Source organism: Lissotriton helveticus, chromosome 5_1, assembly GCF_964261635.1.
Source record: "Lissotriton helveticus chromosome 5_1, aLisHel1.1, whole genome shotgun sequence".
In the NCBI taxonomy this organism is placed as follows: Eukaryota; Metazoa; Chordata; class Amphibia; order Caudata; family Salamandridae; genus Lissotriton; species Lissotriton helveticus.
In genome coordinates this window covers 186,194,818-186,218,250 of record NC_136065.1, presented here as the reverse complement: position 1 = coordinate 186,218,250, position 23,433 = coordinate 186,194,818, and positions in this window count along the sequence as shown.

Here is a 23,433-nt window from a genome sequence, read left to right as displayed (position 1 = left end):
TACCTTGTGGACTGCAAGGCCTACTTGGGGGTGACTCAGTTAATATTTAAAAGTAGGGGGTTCCACCCTGTCAAAAGGTTTATTTTAACTGCATTGCATTTTAACTGCACTGTATTTACAATGCAGTGCTCCATGGCGCAAGGATTCACAGATGCATCAGAAATTATGATGCATCTTTTGGCGCTAAAACATTGCTGGAGTTGGTTTTAAGATCAACACAAAGCCAGGAATGTGTCAGAATACAGAGGTGATTCCCATGTTAAAAGCCCTGCGTAAATTCTTACTCCTGGTTTGAGAAGGTGTAGGGATTTTGACGCAGTGAAAAGTTGTAAATCTTACCTCATCAGTTCAGCGTGGGTTTTAACTTGGGAACACCATCCCATCATACACTATACCTGGGGCAGGTATAACGTAACGCAGGCCTTACAAACTGATGCATTGGCCCAATGGGTCCGTTTGTAAATATGGAGCAGTGTGGAGCACTGATTGCACCGCCACTGCATCACAAAAATGACACTGCTGCAGTGCTAGCTCCTTGTAAATATGCCCCAGAGTCTCTCTTTACTGAATCCTGACCCTACTAACTTGTGGATGACTTAATCGACTACCTATCTGCCAGTATTCATGGATTACCTGTGACACTACCCCAGGGTCAGAAGAATATTTACTCCACCATGCACCTGAAAGCCAAATGAATGACCCAACTCTCCTTGCACTGGCTCCATTCTTCTCTAATTAATCATCTCTTGTGATCAATGATAGGGATATACTTTAAAAACTGACACTTTAAAAGAAAAAGACAGTCAAAGCTTTTGCCTGGAGAAAACAAGTAGTTGTTTTTGCTACAATGATTTAACCAGCAGATATTAATGAAAAATAGCAAATAGTTGTTGATCTATATATCATGTTTGCCTCCCAATAAGGAACTACGTTGATTAAAAACATGAAAAGAACTGCACTTTTAATAACATTCTTAAAACATATTACTGCTGTGTGTAAATATTTACAACATTTTCAACTAATGAAGAAGGAATAAACATGAATTTATAAAATAATTATTATACACAAGTCTGTATTAGAATTTATGCTGCCTCCTTCCTATTATATAGTAGACGTTTCCAATTCCTGTACATCCCTTGTGGAATAGGAAGCGTTTCTGCTAGGGTTTTACACCATTCTGTCCATGGTATGGGTTTTATTTGAAACTAGCATTTTTTGATAGATGAGGAAGACATGTGTTCTTTACTGGGGGTGTTTGTGATGTTGGTTACAGCCTCTTTATCCTGAATTCCGTGTGCAATTTTAGCATTGGTGGGTTTGAATTATCAAAATCATACGACTTTTGATCTTTTGTATTGGAAATTTAGGTAGGTGGGGGTGTATGTGGGTGTGTGTGTGTGCGTGTGCGTGTGCGTGTGCATGTGCGCGTGTGCATGTGTGTGTGTCTCCCTTTAAGTGCAGTAACAATTTTCCTTTGAAAATCTGACTTCAGATTTCTGACAGGTGTTGTTTACTGTTTCAGTTTTCAGAAGTGAGACTGAGGTGACTTGAGATATGAAGTGCTGTCTTCATTATCCTGACTTTGGCCGCTTAATATGCCTGAGTAGGCTGGAACACAGCAGCATTGCATTTAGAAATATAATGCTTACATTCAAAACAGCCTCCTACAGACACACCACAATGATAATCTATCTTGTTAGTGGCATGACTAAGGACAAAGTAATTACCAGCTGCCACGAGATGTATCCTGAGAGAACCTCCACCCTTTTCATTGTTAAATGGTTTACTGTGCATGGTGTCTTTCTGTCTTTTTGATAATTATGCCCTAGAGTTATATATTTCATCCTGAGCATTGTGCTTCTACTTGCACTTACACAAGGGTGTAAACCGATCAATAACATCTTTCATGTATCTATTATCTCCGTCTTCTAACACTTCTTTATCCTAAGAAGACCCCTTTATAATTTGCTTCCCATCCTTCTAGTATCAGCTGCTTTGGTCATTCCTAATTTCTGAATGCCTTTTTTTAACCTTTTCATGCACAGTATCTATATTTGTATGTCTGTATACCTCATATGACATCAAAATGTGGCACTAGCAACCACATATGGCTCCAGCAATCCTATTTTCTCTCCCTCTTCCAGTCATAATAAAACAATTAAATACACAAACACCTCACCTTTATATCTGTGCCCTCACAGACACACATGCATGTGAATGCCAAGGTTTTGAATGAAAGCATGAACAAACACATATACATGTGGGGACACTGGCAGTGCCCAGAAATCTCAAATTAATTACCAAGCATTCCCTCTACGCGCTGAGCACACATTTACTTTATGGTCAATAAGTGTGAGATCTAAACTTTACATTTATAAAATACATTTCTAGACAACAATGTACTCTGGTCCACCTTATGTCTGACCACTGATGGCATGATGGAGAATGTTGTGAAAACTAAGGATGAAGCTGTTATCATGGCACTGATGAATGAGTGCTGCTGACCTCCCAAAAATTGTACACCTATTTAGAAGTAAATCAAATAGTCCTAGATCTCCTCACTGGATTAATCTGCGTCCAGTGTAATGGTCATTTATTCGGAACTCTACATCTACTGCATCTTCATGATGTGGCAAGAATGAAGGAGACTGCTAGAACAATACATGAGCGATTTATCCACAAATAGATGGAATTTTAAAGTCAGATTTGACCGTGTTTGTTGAGGATAACAAAATCAACAGCAGGATTCAGTGGAAAGAAACAGCCTCGAACTCCTTTCCACAAGCAGAAAGTTGCCACCCCCATTATATCATCAAAACATACCAAGAGAAAAGTTTTGTGTGCAAAGAGAAACTTCAGTAGAGACAGAAAGTACAAAATCAATCATAAGCGTTAAAAACTAGTCTGTATGATACAGGGTATAACTCCACCATCCTTGATAAACCCATGATAGAAGTCTCCAGAATGAAAAGGACAACATTAATAACATTAATAAATGACAATAAACCCGAGCATACTGAGGCAAAATAAATAATTAGATTCATAACTGAATACAGCAATGGGCATCAGGTGACCTGCAAAGCCTTCAGGAAACATTGGTCATTCTTTAAAAACAACCCACTCTTTCTAGAAAAATCCAAAGGATTTTCTTATTTGTTACAATTGCTCAGAATGTTACGGGACAACAAGTCAAAGGAACCCATCTTCCCAGATAGAATAAGACATCTGATCTCAACTGCATCAATTGTAAGAGTACTTTCGTCATTTATATAATTTAATGTCTGTGCAATAGAATATATATTTATTATACATTATAATACAAGTATAGGGCACTCAGCCATGATCAGCTATGTTATCCAACTGTACTTAAACTTATGATAACCTTTTTATAAAAACTGGTTTTCTGTCCTTGAAGGCATGTTTAAAGGAATGCTTAAAAAATGTGAGAGATATGTTTTGTTTCAAATCATGATGACTATATTTCCCAGAATGCCTCATAATGGGCTAAAATGGGTTATGTGTATTTAAATGTAATTGAGGAATGACTCATCCAACCGACAGATCGAGACACGTTGGTGTTAGTGGTATTAGTAAAGAATCTTGTTTAATAGGACTCCTGGAGTGCAGAGTATCTTTATTTGTATGGAAATTAATCGCAGGATTGGTATCCTCCCAGAAAAGCCAGCACCAGTTGTATGCAAGTTGAGCATTGGAATCGTTTGGTGGAATATAATGATATTTACAACGGCGTCCGACTCTTGGCAGGATTGTGTGACAGTAGTACTCGCAGCATAGCAGCGTGCGAGCAACGAAGGCAAGTGGCGAAAAGATACATGACTTGGATTGTACCGAAGAACAACATGGAAATCCGTACCGGCACTGCAGTAGTCTCGCAGCTCGAAGCGTGTGAGATACGGAGATAAGCTCAACAGTACACGCGACTGCAGGCGTGTTTCAGATCTGACTTAAACCGAACCGACTTTGGAAAGGCAACATATATGCTGTGTTTCGGTTTCCCTTTACCGGACAGTGAAAGCAAACAAGTGGAGCCGGAGGACACCACCCTAATGCAAGCAACCACCAGTGTAAGGTATTCTGTTTCCTTTCTATTTTTGAAGTGAATTTTGAGTAAATGTATCTCCCAGTTAACTAGAATCGAAGCAGTGGTTAAAATGTTAAGTGTGGGAATGCAATGCTTTTACTGAACCGCCATGAGTTCCAATGTAATCATTTTCAATTAACTAAAAAGTATACCACAGAACAAGGGTGAAATTGTTTAAGGACAAAAAACAAATAATTATTTGTCTACATTAAAGTGAATTAAGAATATATAAGTTGGAGCATGGAAGCAAGGACAGCGAAACGATTAGTAAAAGCAGAAACTACATCACTAAGGACAGTAAAAACAGAAGTGAAGTAAAAACAACAAGCAAAAATGACAACATATCAGGTGAAAAAAATGTCAAAACACTCTTCACTCAACTGGAATACCCTTTGAGAAAAGAAATTTCCAAAAGTTGGGAAATCATTGGTATGGAAAATGTATAGAGGTAGGCAATGATCCCAGAGGACCTAGGATCTTAACTCTTCCTAATCATCCTGATACAAGACCAGAAATGCTACAGAAATGAGGCAATAATAATATGCATTGCTCCAAATATATGATGTTAATAATTGTCAAGTATGCAAAACCAGATTTGGAGGAGCTTCACGAGTCAATTCATACCATGGAAACACAAATCCATTCTCTGAAGAAAGATGAGGAAGGCAAGCAACTCAGGGCAGAAATGGATGCCAGATTAGATAGACATGAAAATGAACCTGAAGAAAGGAAACAATGCAAATTTAGACGTGATGAAAGAGACTATGAAGTGGGTACCATCGTAATATTTGCTAAAAGGTTTGATTCACTAAAACAACAAATAAAAATCCAGAAACCAGCTGCCAATGAATCAGATACCACAATAAGTGAATAAGACACTGATGCCACTGAAGGAGAACAAATCTTAGGGGACTAAGAAGCAACACTTTTTTAGAAGAAATGAAAATACTTTACATAGATCAGAGACCAGGAAGAAGCCGAAGCAAGGGAAGAGGCCATGGAAGAGGACAAGGACGGGGAAGAACATCAAGAGATGAAAAATCAGGAGAGGATGTGGGAAAAAGAGACAAGCATCCTCTACGGAACAGGCAGACACATATAATGTACAAGGGATACAAATCTCATTATTAACCTGTCAAGTGTACAATTGACTAAAGATCAAATTAACCTCTTAAACAAAGGCTTAACCTTTTGCCCTGAAAAACATCACGACTATACAGAAAGTAAAATAGATATTTACTAATGTATTAGAAAACTCAAGCTTGCAAAAATTCTTTGCCATAAAAGAAAGCCAATCAAACATTCAGAAACAAGTCAATATTCCAGAAACCAACTTACATATAGATCAACTACCTGATGTTATAACTACATATGAACTTATGTTTGACCTACAAGAAAATGAGATCACTAAAATCCAAGTATTGCACAAACTAAGGATCAATACGATTGGACAAAACCACATGGGAATTCATGAGGAAATCGACATTTTGCACTATACTTACACCAGGAAATAGGATGGACACATATTATGATTTGGTCATATCAGACTTTTGGAGAAAATGAAAAATCAGGTGTCACACAACAAAAAAGAAAAGGATAGCACTAGATAATCTCATGAAAAAAGACCTGATTGAGATAAAACCAGCTTATAAGGGAGGAAAACTAGTTATCATGGACAAAACTCAATATATTAAAGAAGCCAAAAGACAACTGAATGATGGTAAGAACTATAAGAAACTGAAAATCCAATCCTATAAACAACCTAACATTGACTCTCAATCAGAAGATAAGGAAATGGTTTGAAGAAGGATTAATAAATGAAGAAGAAGCAAAGTTTCTCTCAAATGAGAATCCCATCATTCCAACCATGTATTTCCTTCCACAAATTCACAAGACCCTGATTAATCCACCTGGAAGACCGATAATTTCAAGTTGTGGTTCATTATTTGAAAATGTTTCCTTGTATGTGGACCACTTTCTTGCACCAATGGTGACTACTCTTTCCTATATCAAAATACACGGGATTTTAAAAAGAAATTGAAGGACACTGAATGGCAAACTGGTCTATTATTAGTCACCATTGATGTGACATCACAATATAGTTCCATAAGTCATGAGGTGGGCTTGAGACCAACAAAGTATTTCCTGGCACTAAGAAACATCCAATATTTAAAACATTCTGAACTACTGTTGGAATTGATGGAATTGTGCCTGTGAATCCATATCTTCCTCTTTGATCTGCAAATTTGAGGAACTGCTATGGGGGTTTCCTTCTCTCCAAGCTATGCAAATCTCACCATGGGATGGTGGGAGAGAACCGTAGCTTTGGGGGATGGGAACGAGATAGACACTGAAAAAATACATCTTTGGCTTCGTTATATAGACGATAAGTCTATCATTTGGAACAGCTTTGAAAGTGAGTTTTTGGAGTATTCCACCATCTTCAATAAAAAGGATATTGGACTATTGTTCACCTACAATACTAGTACAACTGCAGTACAATTTTTGGATCAACATGTATGTATTGAGGAAAATCGGAAACCTACAGCTACAAACAGTATACTGCATGGAACTAATTTTCACCCGAAACCTCTGATGAAAAGTATTCCATATGGCAAATTCCCGCGGATGAGAAGCAATTTTTCGGATGATCATGAATTCGAGTTAAAAGCAAATGAGACAAATAAATGTAAAAGAGAGAAAGTACAGAAGACATGATATAAAACATGGAATAATGTGAGCAACAACCAACCCAAGATGAATAAATATTGGGATGTCTTGAGAAAAGATCTAGACATTGGAGCAATGGTGGGCACTAAAGTAGATGTATCATTTCGGAAGGCGCCCTCTCTTAAAGGCAAACTAGTAAGAAGTGTACTTTTCTAGATCAAAAAAGGATTTGTGGTTGACTGATTTCCAAAAAGGCTTTACTAAATGTGAAAAATGTAAGGCATGCAAGATCGCAAAAATACTAAACAAGGTAGTACCATTTGCTCCCTTAAGAAAAGAATATTGGAACAAATAAGAGCAATACAGATCAAGGATACCAACTATGCCATGATCAAATATTTGTAAATCTATGAAGGTTACACGTGGCAGAACATCAAATATTATGGAATAGCACATGTTCCTAAACAAGATTGAGGGGTAGATAGAATACAGAAACTGAGACGTTTGGAGAAAATTTTGGACCAAACTACCACAGGGCCTGAAGACGCCGACGAAGAGTTATATGTTCATCTTTGAAGACTAATATCTTATGGATATTAAAATGTGGGAGCATAACAAACGGCATACGATAACATACCCGCTTTTACAAGATCCGCATTAAGGTGTCCCTTACTCCACAATAACATTCCTGCTTACACGGCAGGCACTGTTGCACTATGATGCAAGGGTGCCTGCATTGGTGCTGGCCAGCACATTGTACACGAGTGATGGGAAATTACAGTAATGCACTATATATTGTTAAGTATGGCACATTTCTGCCCTTTCTCTATCATGCAATGCAGCGCAGCACAGCAAGGTACCTTGCTGCGCTGCGTGATTATTTGTTAAATATGTCCCATGGTTATTACACAGCAGAGTGACAATGCAGGAATCCTACTGCTGAAAGAATATTTAGTATTCAGGCACAGGGAACCAAACAAGGACAGTGAGGAGCCCCACAATTGACACATAGGTGCGTATAAATAGATTACAAATTACAACTTATATAAGTATATTGCCTTATAATTAAGCCTGGGCACAATTTAAATTATGTTGTAGTAATCAGAGTAATTTTGGTAATTCCTCATTATTCCTTGAAGCAGAATTTACAATACTAACGCAATGACACCCACTGCTCATGCTCACTATTCTTGTTGTTTTGCATTTAGCACTATTTCTTAGCTCAAAATGCATCCTCATGTCCATTATGGGAGCAAGAGTGCATTCTGTGTTAAGAAAATAGAATTAAATGCCAGGAGTAACTTGGTGGAAATCCTACTCTAAGTGCACATTTAGTGAGCTATGCATGCTATCTTGTATTTAGCTCTATTTCTTAGATCAAAATGCATCATCAAGTCTAGTTTGAACTCAAGGGGGCAGTTTTGCACTAAGAAAATAGTGCAAAATACAGAATAAATCTTCTCATATAATTCCGTGCAATCTTGCGGAATTTTTGGGTAATTCTGTGTGATTACTCTACACATAATTATGGGAGTTATACTCACCCCTACTGATAATAACCCAGAGAAAATTCAATCTGTACTAAACAATATGGTTCTGTCTCAGCAAACTCGAAAGCAGTGGGAAATACTGACGTCCCATTAATCAAGGGGAAACTGATTATAGCTGTGAAAGTCCTGATTACAGGACATTTGCCAGGCTGGGACAGACTCCCCACAGAGTTTTACTTATTGGAGGCTGGTGCATAACCTTCTCCAAGTTTGGCAAGAAGTCAACTGCTATTTTGCTTCCATCAATGAAGGCAAATTTAATTATTATGATACCGAAATCCTATGAAGAGACTCAGGATTAGAGGGTATACAGTCTGTTGACATGGTGGAAGTGGGTACTAAGGTAGTTTAGAAGGTCCTGCGGATAGAATGATGACTATGATAGTGAGTCTGGTACATAAGGACCAGTGTACCTTTATTGATCAAAGGAGAGCAAGTCAGCATTTAAGGTGTTTAGCATATTTCATTACATAAACTACGGAATATATGGAAGAACTGACACTAACCTTCTTAGACACAGAAAAAGTTGTTGACAAGTTTCCTGGGTTTACGTGTTGCAGTTCATAAATGTCAGTCCAAAGTTGATCAGATCTGTAAGATTGTTAATATATATACAAAACCCACAAACAGTTTCAAAACCAATGCTTTTTTCATGGGGACTTGGACAATGAAAATAGAAAATCATCAGGGTTGCCCACTCTGTACTCCTCTTCTGCCTGTCGGAGAGCTATTATTTAACAGTTATGGGAAGTGGGGTATAGGACTTAGAACCAATGAGTGTGAGGAATTGTTATAGGTAAATGATATTCCGGTCTTCCAAGAGACTGGAAGTGATAGTACATAAAACACACAACAAGTGATGAACCTTTTGTGTGCTTGATGAACCACCCTAAGTGGTAAGGTTATGCCAAGATGTTGGTCTCTTGCTCACTGCCACTGAAACCAAGCTACATCAGACAGATGAGCCCCATTCAAAGTGAAACAGACTTGGGTTGCTTGTGTTCCATTTCAAGGAGGACCTGGCCTGGCAGTTTGGGCTAGACTGTTCCCACTGGAGGAGGGTCAACATTGATTTGCACATGGGTGGGTCCAAACTACGGTGGCATGGTGTACAAAAGAATGATGGTATGGAATGTTACCCCGAGTGATTGCCAGTGTTAGAGTTATTGTAAGCATTCCTCTCATCACCTATTGTTTGTTTGATGCACCACCCTAAGAGGTAAGGGTATGCCTAGATGTGGGTCCCATGCTCACTGAGCCATTGAACCACGTTACCGCAGATTGATGTGCACCCGTCAAGGCAAAAATTGCCTTGAGATGCTTGTGTTCTGATTCAGAGAGGATCCAGCATGGCATTCTGGGCTTAACTGTTACTATTGGAGCATGATCAAGACAGATTTGCATATGCCTCAGTTGAAACTGAGGTGGCATGGTTGACAACAGAACAGTGGGGTTGCTACCCCGAGAAATTGCCAGAGGTTACACTTATTACAAGCATTCCTCCCATCGCCTTCTGGCTGAGTGATGGTAGATAGCCTATTGAACAACTTTGATTGTGTTGGCATTGTATTGGGTTTAAAAATAAATTGGTTTAAGTGTGCCCTGTTCTCGGTGGATTAATCTGAGCAGCATTCAGCTGCAGTCCTACTAACATGTAAGTTGAATGGTCAACAGACACATTTAAAAATCTGGAGGTTCATGTTACTCTCTGAAGGCAATTTTGGTGCCTGATTAAAAAGTTTAAATAAATTAATTTATCTTAACATTCGTTCCTCCAGGTTTTGTTTTATGGTGCTGCTGCCAATATTTTCCAAGGTAGGGTGTTACAGTTACAGTGGTTGACTATGGTTGGCACTGGTCTGAGCTGGAGTACATTTACTACAGTTGTAGGTCCTTTTTTCTGTAGTATTTTCAGAAGTGCACTTTGTGAATAGCAATGGCTTACTTTTTTGTGGATGGGTGTCTGTTGCTCTCTAACCCCTTATTTACACCTCTCTAAACCGCTACTTACGCCTCTCTAGAAAATGAGACAGGTGGAGTTGGAGATTTACACTTGAAGTTTTATGAACTGCATTCTGTAGTAAGTCAGTACTATTACTGTAGTATTCATTTCCATACTGCAAAACACAGCTCATGAATTTTCCAATGGTGTTCGTTCTGTCACTGAGGCAATAGATATAAACATACTGAGAAAATGATGGATGGGGCAGTAGATGGAGTTAAAATACAAAGGAGAGGAAAATACCAGAAAACAGGGTTCGACTCTTGTTGTTTAACTCATACATAGAAAGAAGTAAAATACATTGCGGGCAGACACAATGAAGCACTATGCACTGGCTCTGCAAAACCATTTTTGAGACAACGTATTTTTATCAATGCAGAAGAGTCGGCTATGCTTGTGCACTGCGTCATAGTGGAACATTCAGCTGCAATTTTCAAAACTGTCAATGAGTCTTTATGCTCTGACATTCCTACACTCAGAAAGATGTTGAGCGTGACACTGTTCCTACTCATTTGCATAACTCCCAGACTGCAATGGGCCAATCGTTCCTGCTGAAGCTTTTAAAAGCAGAAGGAGGGATGAAATATGCCCTTTTAGATGTGAACATAGAAAGAAATGATGGTGATGTGGTGTAAGCTGAACATTAAAATCTGAATTATGCCGAAAATTAAAAAGCCAGTATAAATTAAATGGATTCTACTTCGTCTTTGAATTTAATAAGAGCTCTCCCTAAGGCGAGGGAGTGCGATGAGGAGGCTTCACAATGCAGGATCCACAGCAAGAAAACACGCAAACACAATTTCTCCTTCAATTCGGCTATCAATGGGCACAAAAAGGTGTCACAGGATTTGTCTCTGAAATAATTTGTATAATAAAGGTTAACGAAATGCAAAGACCACTTGAATTGGAACTCTCAATCACACCCTACACAATTAGTATGAGGGACAAAGGGCTGCAGCACTTTTGTGCCGCAGTTGGATAGACACCGAGCTGTAGGTAAACCACAACTGCAGCCATACACTAATTGCAATGTAAAGTCTAGGGTCAAGCCCACTTGGTTTCTTCTGAGGATGCAACCATAAGATGTGTGGAATCGAGAGTTTCCACTGGAGAATTGCCATAAAAAAACTATGATATAACATTATTGACTGTAAGTAATATATTCTCCCTACTGCCCCAATGACTTTCTGAATGGTAATCAACCAACAAAATACACTATTCAACACTGGAACATCAAAGAAGATAATACTGATATCAAATTACTAGTAATGTAGACACTTTTCTGATGCTTGAACTGTGAGAATTTTCAGCAAGCTGATGACTATGGAAGACCAGTATGGCAGGACAAAATCAGATACTTGGGGAACTTGGAGATTTTCTGACAATCCAGTGCCTCTAGGTGGCCACAAGGACTTGAGGGTGGCTCGCCCTAATCCCTACTGGCCTATTAGTTGCACTAGTCTGTTTGGAATTCTAACAGCGTCTATATGAAGTTGCCACCTCTGGCCTGCCTTCTCATCACAGCATTATGTGGAACACGTATATTAAGAGGTACCTTGCTAGCTCTACATATTTTGATTTGGTACGTTATGGTCATAACATGGCTAGAGTATCTCTGGTACAAAAGGAAAAGGAGGGAGCAGGGTTCCAGCCAATGTAATTCATTTATAGACGACAGCTGTGTATGTCTGTACTCCTGTGGGCGTCCAATGTAATTGTTGATTGTATTGTAGCTGGTTTATTAGTTTTGTCTTGAACCGCCACAGTCCAGCTGTCTTGGCCATACCTGCAGCAAACCACATTTGCTTTTCTATATCGGTTTATAGGGCCCTGCGTTCCAAGGCTTTCTGAGAATATTCAATCTTCATTGTTGTGTACACACAGGAAGATATGAATTTGACATGGGACCGCTGCTTCCCATACGAGAGTGATAATTTGGGAGCCCATTTTGTAACTGAACCTGATATGCATGATTGGCTTTCTCTCAATATTACACCTGTAAAAATAACTTAACCGGTGTACAGAAAAATGCAAAAATTATTAAATATTATTGTTTAGTGAATCTGGAGTTAGAATATATGCCCTTCTCTAGACAAATATGGTTATTAAGAATGGTTCCTGTAGCGTCCTCCCCAGCCCGGGTGCATGAAACAGACCACACCACACATGCAGCTCTGGTTTGCATGTCTTCGTGGAAGTGTGCACATGCTCATACTACAGTTAAGGTTTCTTTCTCAGGTTGAGAATAATCACGTTCAGTCTGAGATAGGACTCTGGCTAGCATAGGCCACAATGTGTGTCTGAGCATCGGGCTGCCCACGTTTTGGGTAAGGATTGCACCCAACTTGACAGGGCGTGCATCTAGCGCAAACTCTGTATGCAATTGTGGATCAAAGTAAACCATTTCAGTTGCATTTTCAATTGAATATTTTCTTTTCTTGACAGTTTGGCCACTTTCAGATGACCATTCAAACAGAAAATCTTGCTGTTTTACTTCCCTTAGAAGGGCACTCACAGTGACAAATGTACCTGGAGCTGTAGCTGGCCATGCCTAAGAAGGATCACAGCATGGTCACTTGGAGGGCAAGTAGATGACAATGCTTCTACCTATTCGGGGTCAGGAATCATTCCATTTTCAGAGAAAATATGCCCAAAGAATGTAAGTCTGCTTTTTTGAAACTCACATTTCCCTGCATTTAGTGTGAGATCTGCATCAGCAAGCAGACGGCATACTTGTGTGAGTGCTTTATCATGTTCCTTTCGTGTAGCCCCAAACACCAATATATCATCACCGTAGTTAAAAGCATGTGTGACAGGCTGAATTAGTCGATGAATTACATCTTGAAAGATTTCCTCAGCTGATGATACACCAAAATGGAGTCTATTATATATGAACCAACCAACATGAGTTTTATAAGTAGTAATGTGGCTACAGCTTTTATCCAATTCAAGTTGAAGATAGTCTTTGCTCAAATGAAGGCGGGATAAAACTGTGGAGCCATTCAGCTGCGGGATCATGTCCTCAATGTGTGGACCTCGATATCTTTCTCTTTTGATTACTTTGTTGCCCAGTCAACACAAATGAGCACCAAACCTTCACTGTCCTTTTTTGGCACCATCACAATGGGCGAAACCCATGGCATTGGACAAGAAGAGCGCTCGTTGATGTCATGCTTTAACGGTGTTACCAGTTCTTTCTCAACAGCTTCCTGTAAATGGAAAGCAATTCGACGATGTCACTGTGCAACAGGGTGAATGTCTTAATTAATGTGAAGCTGCACCTTCATTGTCTTAAGTTTCCTAAGTCCATAAAACAGTGTCCGAAAAGGACTCACTGTTTCAGAACAGGCATACAAGTTTTAGTTAATAGAGATCAGTCCCATGTCAGCAGCAGAATCAAAACTTAAAAAACATGCACTCAACAACATACCTTGGAGGACATGAATCGGTGCTTGCACTGTCTTTTCTTGTACTGCATGGTTGCCACAAAGGATCCTTGACTCTGCAAAGGCAAATAAGGTGCCCAGCTGTTCAACTTTTTTCTCATCTGTATGAGATGTGGCAATGGAGGTAGTTCTTTGTACTTTTCTGCCGACATAATTTTTATCAACATACCACTGTTTATAATAAAAGTTGCAGGGCAACCGTTCACCTTGAGCGTGATTTTAGACAATGTCATAATGTACTTTATTGCTTCGTGCGGCGATTCTTATAGATATGCATTCTTCTTTGCTAGTGGCCAATACTAATGTGCACATCAGTCTGTGGCTGACATCGTCATCGCAGATCCATCTTCCTCGCTATCACTCGATGATGATGCTAACAACCCTTTGGAACATGAATTTGATAACAATCGACTTTGTTTCATTTTCTACTTGCCTTTGTCGATGTTGCAGTTTGGCCATCTGGGAGTGGCTAGAGTGCTTCTGGAACGTTCTGGCATCCATCTTCTTGTCTCTCCGTGATGCACATTGTTTCTCTTTCACTTTGCAAACCATTATGAAATAGTTTTCCTTCCTGCAGCCTTTGCATATCTGTCTGATGGCAGGACATTTACCTTCATGTGGAAAGGAGAATCCATAGCGGAAACCCAATTTCTTTTTCTTCGTAGACATCACTCTGTGGGCCTCTGCCTTGTGTTTCTGGTTACTTTTTATAATAAATGTTGATTAATTTTTGGTTGCTCTAGCTTCCATATCAGCAGTCTGTCTATCATCACATTCCTCCACTCTTGCAGACATGAGCACTTTCTCTAAACTGAGTGTTTCTTGCAGAATGCATCATCAGAAGGAATCAGCGAGGCAACCAGTGATAACTGTAAGATGCATGGCTCCTTCATCATTAAATTCACTGAACATGCAGTACTTTATGAGTGTATAAAGTCTATCAGCAAAGTCATCTTTCATCTCACCAGGTTGCTGTCTTGCTTGGTTGAAAATTTACCATTCATAGTTGACATTTGGCATTGAATTGAACTTGGTTCCAACGTCTTCTTGATTTGATGGTATGATACTTCATCAGCTTGTAATTTTTCTTTATCATTTCTTTCACTCCATCACCTGCAAGGTTCTTTAAGTATTTTATGATGTTTTTGTCATTTGCTTCTTCTGTAGTATCTATGAAGTCATCGAATGTTTCGATCCAGACAGTCCATCTCGCATCAATATTCTGCTTTTTGGCGGTATTGAATGGAAGCGGTGGGTTCAGGAACACGGCTGCACTCTATTTAGCATGTTTCCCGACCTACATTTGATCTAATGTGTGCTGTTCAGACAGCGTACGTCTTTCAGCATCCCTTAGCTCGGAGGCATCTCTACAAGCATTAGCCGGCTCACTAGTACTTTGGTTGTTGCACCCAAGCTGAGGTTGTTAGTCTCTGCCTACCTTCTTCACAGTGAGTAATAATTTTGCTTCTTGTACGTGCTCTTCACCACTCTTGACTATATTCATTATGTCTGGCTGTCATTTCCTTAATTGTTTCTGTGTGCCTGGTCGGCTTTGCCCTAAGAACTTTCTTGCACCTGGCTGTCACTGCCTAAGGTGCTTCTTTGTACCTGGGTGTCCCTGCCTTTGGCATATCTGTTTTGTATGGGTGCTGCCTCTGTGTTGTGCAGTGGCACAGTAGCTCTACTTTCAGCATTACGAGTAGATTTTTTGGCAGGCATACTGACTGTGCTCCTCCATAGGGCCTTCACTTTATTTGAAGGCCTCTCAAGAGCTGGAGTAGTGCTTTGACTCCACATATGTCAACTGTAGACTTCTTCTTGGGGCGCTTGTGGCACGTGCAAGTACTTTGCTAGACTACGGTAAACTCTCAGGGAGAGCAGTCATGTATCCTTGGGGTCACGTATCTCCCATCTTGTCGCCAATTGTAGTGCCCTCCCCAGCCAGGAGTGTGTAACAGATCATGCCACACACAGAGCTCTGGTTTGCACATCTTTATTCTTCAGCATGCATCTGTTAACTGAACGCACTGCGTCAAAAACTTTTTAAACCACACCCAGATACACCCAACAGATTACATAACACTTGTAAGGAGTATGCAGAGGACCACTAGAGGCCACGTATACACAAACACAAGAAACAACACTTCCCTTCCAGATGATGACATAGATCACTTTGGTGAAATTTACTCTTGGTAATTTACTATAAGCATGGTTAGGTTTACACACTATTATGTCAAAATGATCTTTAGAGAAATATGTAAACACAAGAGGGATCCGTGCAGCAGATCTAATGTAAGGAGTGTCCCTTGCGACCCATAGCCTGATCATGTGACCCCTGATCTCTGTAGTGACAAAGCAAACCTGTTTGATTAAAATAAGGGCAGCCGGACGCTTGGATCACGGTTAGAATAATAGGGGCAACCCACCTTCTGGCCCCAGACTTCACTGTTGCTTCCTCATACCTTTGGATACTTGGCGGAATGCTAGACACATTTGGGCTGAATCACAAATGTAACTTTTGAGTAAGTTTACTACTTTTTGGTATTTACAATCCTCATCCCAGATTTACAAAGAGTTTTGGCTGACTTTACATTACTTTTTTAATGCAAACCCAATATAAAGTTTTATGCTGGGATTTTCAAAGCAATGCAATATGCATTAGTTTGTAGCAAAAATAAATGCAATGTGGCTCAATGTGTTTTGTTGCATTATTTTGCCTTAGGTAAGAATTCCTTGGGTGTTGCATGGGTACTCCAATGTATCCACCCATAGGTTTTGGCGTAAATTCATATTTAAAAGGAATTATGACAAAATCCTGTGCTTTTCTGAGGCTGGCATAAAAATGAGAAATATTTTTGTTTTTTTCCTTTTTCTTCTTTTATTCTGTAGAATGCATACATAGAAAAAATAGCCTAAAAAACTGCTTTTGTGCAAGACAGGACCCTTTCCTGCATAACAAACTATACTGAACACATCACAGACACCTGATATAGTACAAAGTGTACCTGCACATGGAGAGACACTAACTGCACCATTTCTTTTTAGATATAGCACATATCTGCTTACTCCGGTTTAAGCAGCATAAAACAGCAACTTTTCTTGCTTCCTTGCTTTCCCTGAACTATTTGCAAATCTGGGCCTTAGAGTGTAGGTCATTACAAAGAAAAAACAGTAGTACAACACTATACATGGTCAACTACTGGTACTGCAACCTCATTTCATATAAAATAGTTGAAGTAGGGACTTAACAAAACAGTAGGAAATAATGTTAAATTAAATTATTTTAAATAGTAAAAAAAAAATGTACAAATACAAATTCATGTTAAAAATACAAAAACAGGCCATATTTATTATTTCATTATAAAACATATTATTCACTCTTTATGGCTTATTTCGATGTTGTTGGACTTGCGTCCGCCCAACACAGTCGCAGAAACGTGACCAAACGACCTACGGTCGGCGGTCCTGACCCCCAAATTACAATGTGACTGCACATGGTGCTGGTGCATACTCCCATTCCTCTATGGGAGCTTGTGTTACTGTGGTAAAATGGCCGTAACACCAGCTTCCACAGAGGAATGGGATTATGTGTTCATTCCTTCACCCCATGGCAGGCACCAAAAGGTCCTTGCCATAAAGGCAGGGATCAACACCCCAATTGGAGCCTGAAAACAGACGGGGTCCCTGCTAGGAGCCCCCAAATACACTTTCTGAAACAATTTCCAAGTCAGAAAGGCTGGCATGGAAACCCTGCCGGAAACCGTGCATCGTAATCCAGAAGGTGGAAAGGCCTTCCATTTGGATTACGGGCCACTCTCTGACCGGCAGACGGGCTCCTGGAGCCCGTCTGAAGCAGGCCGAAATTGCCATCCAGTTTCAATTCCAACTGACTGTATTGTAATCAGCCGGTCAGAATTGAAACCAACGATCTCAGTCATAAGGTCTCCGACCTAAGGTTGGAGGATTTACGACCAAGATTGTAATCAGGCCCTTTGTGTTTAAAAATAATGTAACAAATAATTTTGTTAAAAAATACATTAATTTCATACATTACTTTTATTAATTATTAATACAAATTACACAAATATTTTGCTCTATAGATGGAAATTTATTTTTTTGTTTTAAACTTCTAAAATATTTGTAATTTAATTGAATATATCTCTATTAATTAAAGGTTTAATTCAGAATTATTTTAATAGTGATGTAGCATTGTTTTACATTTAAAGTAAATAAATAAAATTACTTCACACTAACATTGACATAAAATATTTGTAATATTTATTTTCCAATTAAATAACCTATTTTTATTCATTAGGGATTACAAAATACATATTTAACTCAAAATACATATTATTCAAAGTGAGTAACAGGGAAGTTAGTGAGAACGAGTGAGAGTGTATGAAACTGTGAACTAAAATGCATGAGTCAGAGTGAATAAAAATAAGAGAGCCCAAAGTGAAACTGTGAGAGTAAGAGTAAGTGCAAGTGAGTGAGAAGGAATGTGTGAGGGAATGAATGTGAGTGGGAATGAGTGTGAGTGAAAGTAATTGTGCATGAATGAGTGAGTGAAAGTGAGTGAGAATGAATGACAGAAAAGTGAGTGAAAATGACTGAGAGTGAGTGAAACTGTGAGGGAGAATGAGCGAGTCAGAATGGGAAAGAATACATTTATTCATTTGCGGGTTTATAACGTGCTTGAATCCACTCCCGAAGGAGTATCTCTGCGCACCAGGAACAACAGTAGCAAAAGGAGGCAGAGGCCATCATTCAATGCAAGAATCAGATTAAGTAATTCAGATCAGGTTAGTCATGAAACAGAAATGTTTTCAAGTTTTTTTCTAAAGATCCGATGGTCTGGGCACTGCCTCAACAGAAAAGGGAAATTATTCCATTGTGCAGGGCCGACCACTGACAGAGCTTTACCACCCTGCCTAGCCCTTCTAATCATGGGTACTCGCAGGAACAACTGATTACTGGACCTTAAGGAACGAGTGGGGACATAAGGGACAGATTTCTCCGCCAAGTAAGAGGGTCCTAGACCATGTAGTCCCTTGTGTACTACACAACAGATCTTGAACTTCACTCTTTGGCGCACAGACAGCCAGTGGAGCTTTTCCAAAAGAGGTTTGGAGGAGGATCTAGGTGGAGCATTAAGGACCAATCAGGCTGCGGTGTTTTCCACCACTTGAAGCCTGTCCAGTACTTCTTCATTGGCTGATGCTAATAATCTGTTACAATAGTTGAGCCGACTAAGCACCAGAGCCTGAACCAAAGTTTTCCTGGTGGAATACGGAAGTAGTGGGAATACCTTGCGGAAGAGCCCTATCACATGGAAACAGGAACCTGCTATATTATTTCCATGTTGTTTTAGAGATAGCGCCTGGTCTAAGCGAACCCCAAGGTTCTTCACCACTTGCTTTGGTTCAGGAGCCGGACCCAAATCTATCGGCCACCAATCTGGAGCCCATAGCATTTTAGCCTCACCAAAAAGCATGACTTCTGTCTTACTAACATTACACTGAAGAAAGTTAGAAGACATCCACTGGGAGACCGCCTTCATACCTTCGTAGAAAGATTGTTTAACCTCCGAGGTCAGAGATTTAAATGGAAAAAGAAGCTGAGTATCATCAGCGTATGACACTGGACTAAAACTGAAGGCTCTCATGATCCTTGCCAGGGGGGCCACATAGATGTTAAAAAGAGTCGGGCTCAAACATGAGCCCTGTGGTACCCCCTTGGTGATCTTAACCTCTGCTGACCGGAACGCCCTCATGTTAACACATTGAGTGCGTTCGGAGAGAAAGCTCTTCAGCCAAGCCAGTGCCATATTCTTCAGCCCAATCTCTGCTAGACGTTCAATCAAGATGTTATGTGATATAGTATCGAACGCTGCCGATAAATCCAACAGCACCAAGACTACAGAAAAACCCTTGTCCTGGTACATGCGGAGAACGTCTGTTACCGACAGCAAAGCCGATTCTGTACTATATCTTGGCCTAAAACCGGACTGAGAATAGTCCAGGCTCCCAGATTGCTCCAAGAAGTTCGAAAGGTGTTTATTTACATGTTTCTCGGTGAGTTTACCCAGAAAGGGAAGCAGGGAGATAGGTCTAAGATTGGACAGATCTGTCCACGAGACGGAGGTATTTTTCCGGATGGGTTTTACCAGAGGCTTTTTCCACTCACGAGGGACACAGCCCGTTGCAAGCAAGAGGTTGACAAGGCCCTGGATCTCAGGACCGAGCGCCTTGCCTCCCACCGGCATAATTCTGGCTGGAATTTGGTCCGACGGACATCCGCTTTTGATATAAGAGACCAGGCCTTCCACCTCCATTAACGAGATATCAGGAAATTTGGAGAGTGAGCTCGAACTTGCTCTTTCCATTATCTGGGGTAGTACAGAGGATGGACCAATTGATGTATTGGAGGCCATGATTTTTCCATAGATCTTATCAATCTTTTCAGTAAAAAAACATGAGATATCGTCGCATAGTTGTTGAGACGATATGTCCCCACTCTCACATGCAGCAGGTTTTAATAAGGTGTCTAGGATCTAATATAGTACTTTGGGAGAATCGCCTGAAGCTGTAAGTTGTAAGGCGATATAGTTCTTGCGGGCTGCTCTAATAGCTTTATGATAAGAGCTCAATGCCATCTGGTAGCGAATTTTATCCGCCTCCAGATGCGACGATCTCCAAGCCTTCTCGAGTTTCCTGGCGGCTCGTTTAAGAGCCCGCAAGTCCTCCGAAAACCAGACTTCCTGTTTTTCAGCTGGTCGAGCTTTAAACGATTTAATCGGGGCAATAAGCTTTACAGCTGTATGGACGGCCCGTTCATATTTAAATAAGGCCACCTCAATATTTTAGGGTGAAAACTTTGGTGCCACAAATGTCTCCTTAAAGACTTCCTGAGATATTTTGTGCCACTGTCTCCGCTTTACTGGAAGTGACAATGAATGACTAGGGGGTTTACCCCTTCTAGGCATGGTAAATTGTATAATAAAATGGTCTGTCCAATTAACCTGTTTCGGTGGATAGCACATAATTGCAGGAGAGTTGGAAAGAACCAGGTGTAAAGTGTGTCCTGCCCGATGGGTGGGTCCAATATTGTGCTGTTTTAGATCTAATAATGAGAGGTCGGTCAGTAAGGGCTGAGCCTCCACATTATATTTCAGCTCACTATGAATATTAAAGTCCCCCAGCAGTAAATCTCTGCCCATGTTGACATACGGAGCCAATGCTTCCATCAGAGAGCTCGAAGCTTTTCCACAGGGGCCTGGGGGACGATACACTAACGCCCCTTTCCAACTATTCGTGGCTGAGGTACCAATCTTGAAAATCATCAATTCTAACTCCGGATTACAACACTGATCTATAATGGAAATAGCTATACTATTTTTATAGACTATAGCTATACCACCTCCTCCTTTGATAGGCCGATCCAGTCTAACTATTTAATATCCCTCCGGAATCCCGAGAGTGATAACTGGAACCGAATGAGGTTTGAGCCAAGTCTCAGTAAGAAAGCAGAGATCAGGTTGATGGGTAGAAATAAGGTCCCAGACCTCCGTATAGTGTTTAGGCAGTGATCTGATATTACACAACAGATTTCTCCATCCTGAATTCCTGTCTGTGGTAGCCCCTACTAGCATTTGTCGCTGGATAGCTACGTTGTGGTAGATGCGATCATAACATGCCTGAAAATGGCAGTATTGACATGAGAAAGGCCCCTCTGGGGGTGCTCTCTCCTCCCTAACACATCCAGCCAGGGGAACTCCCCTTAGGGCTAGAAGAGCTTGGGAGGAGTAATTCAACCTTACCACTGAGGGAAGATTTCCATTTGGAGAGGTTAGAGCCATGGCCCCTAGCCCCGTCCAGACGCGGACGGGTGCAGACGGGCCCACCTTAGACGCGCCTAGGGAGCGCCCGCTGTCCACGTCCGCTGCGCGGAGGGGTACCCATATGATTTTATGTGAGCGCTGAGCGCGTTATCGGCCTGAGCCGCACCCCCAATGTACCGCCTGCAAAGTGGGCGTGTAGTGAGCCGGTCAGCCTCTAAGCGAGTTTGGAGCTCTGCACCTAGTCGGCAGAGCGAGGAATCGTGATCCTTCAGGTAGGCAAGTACAAAATAACACCAAATCACTCAACAGTAGTAAAAACTTAATGTAAAATTGCAACAAACAAGGACCTAACTCCCGGCTTTTCGCCTCAGGAGTAACTGGGTAGGATATTGTGTAAAAGTAAGAAGGCTCAAATGAGTGTGAGCGACAGTGAGTGACTGAGAACAAATGATAGAGAGTGAGTGAGTGAGTGTAGTGTTAGTAGGAGTCAGTGTGAGAAAACAAGTGAATGTAAGTGAACATGGTTGATGGTCTGTGTGTGTGTGTGTTACACTTTCAAGTATTTCACTGGCCGTGGCATTCAGGAGGTAATTCTTGGCATGTGGGATAGTTGTGGCAAAATGTTGGTGCTGGTACATTGGAGGCTATTTTTGGAATAAGGAACACATTTGAAAATGCTGGTCTTTGCAAACTAGAGGTAATTCTTTTCATATGTGACACCCAAGACAAAATGCTGCATCCAAGATATTGGAGGTAATTCTTGGCACATGGGATAAGTGCTACCCCATTTCATTGGCACACAAAAGACTTTTGATACATTGTTTTTTATAATTGTGCTTAAAAAACATTATTTGACCCACTTTTGTGTAGTGATAGTATTATGCCACTTTTAAAGATCAACATCCATTATTGAAACACAGATAACAGCTTTCTGAAAACAACTGCTTAGTATCTAGCAATAGATGAGGACAATTGTCCTACTGGGTCGCTGAGAGTGATTGCTACTGCTGTCTGTAGCTGCAAGCAGCCCACCGTCATTGCTCACTGATGTCACAGGCATCATATGTGTGAGAAAGTGCCTCTTTTTTTGTGATCGCCCACATTTTTGTGTACTGATGCTTTTAGTTTTTAAACTCTGCACACTGGAGCACTGCTGTCCAATAACCGGTGTATATATTCGGACCCCTAAAACATGCTTAAATTGACTTTTTTTCTGTAAAATGGTATTAGTTGTCCCATAATGAACACTAAACTTCAGAATAATATCATAGCTCTGCTATCTTTGGTTTGGGACAAGCTGCTGCATTGATTCCAACAATTTTTTTTTATTGTTTATTAAACTTTTATTCAGTGGTCACGTTAGAGTTTTACCAAATATTTAGGAAAATTGTCTCTTAAAAAGTTAGAGTTTTTTAATCTGAACCTTCACTTGGCTAATTAGCAGTTAAGTGGCACATCACCCATAGGTCATCAGATCACTTTGAGGAACTGTGGATGAACAGAAGAAGAATAGACTTGCTTTTTGAGAGCTTCTATGGAGACTTGAAGGGCTGGATCTGCTCCCAAATATACCCTGAACTGTAAAACACAGTGCAAGGGTTAGTTGACTGGCTTACCATGTGACTATAGGTCACAAGCTGCTAGAATCCGATTTCCTGTAGTGCCAACCTGAACAGTAGAAACTGGACCTGGACTGAATCCTTCTGATAACATTTGCTGGAAAGAGACTTGTGCCCTAAATGCTGTTCCTGAGGTCTGAAAATGTGGGAAATAAAAAATGTTTGTACTTTCAAGGCCTCCAGACTGTCAGTAGGAATTTACAG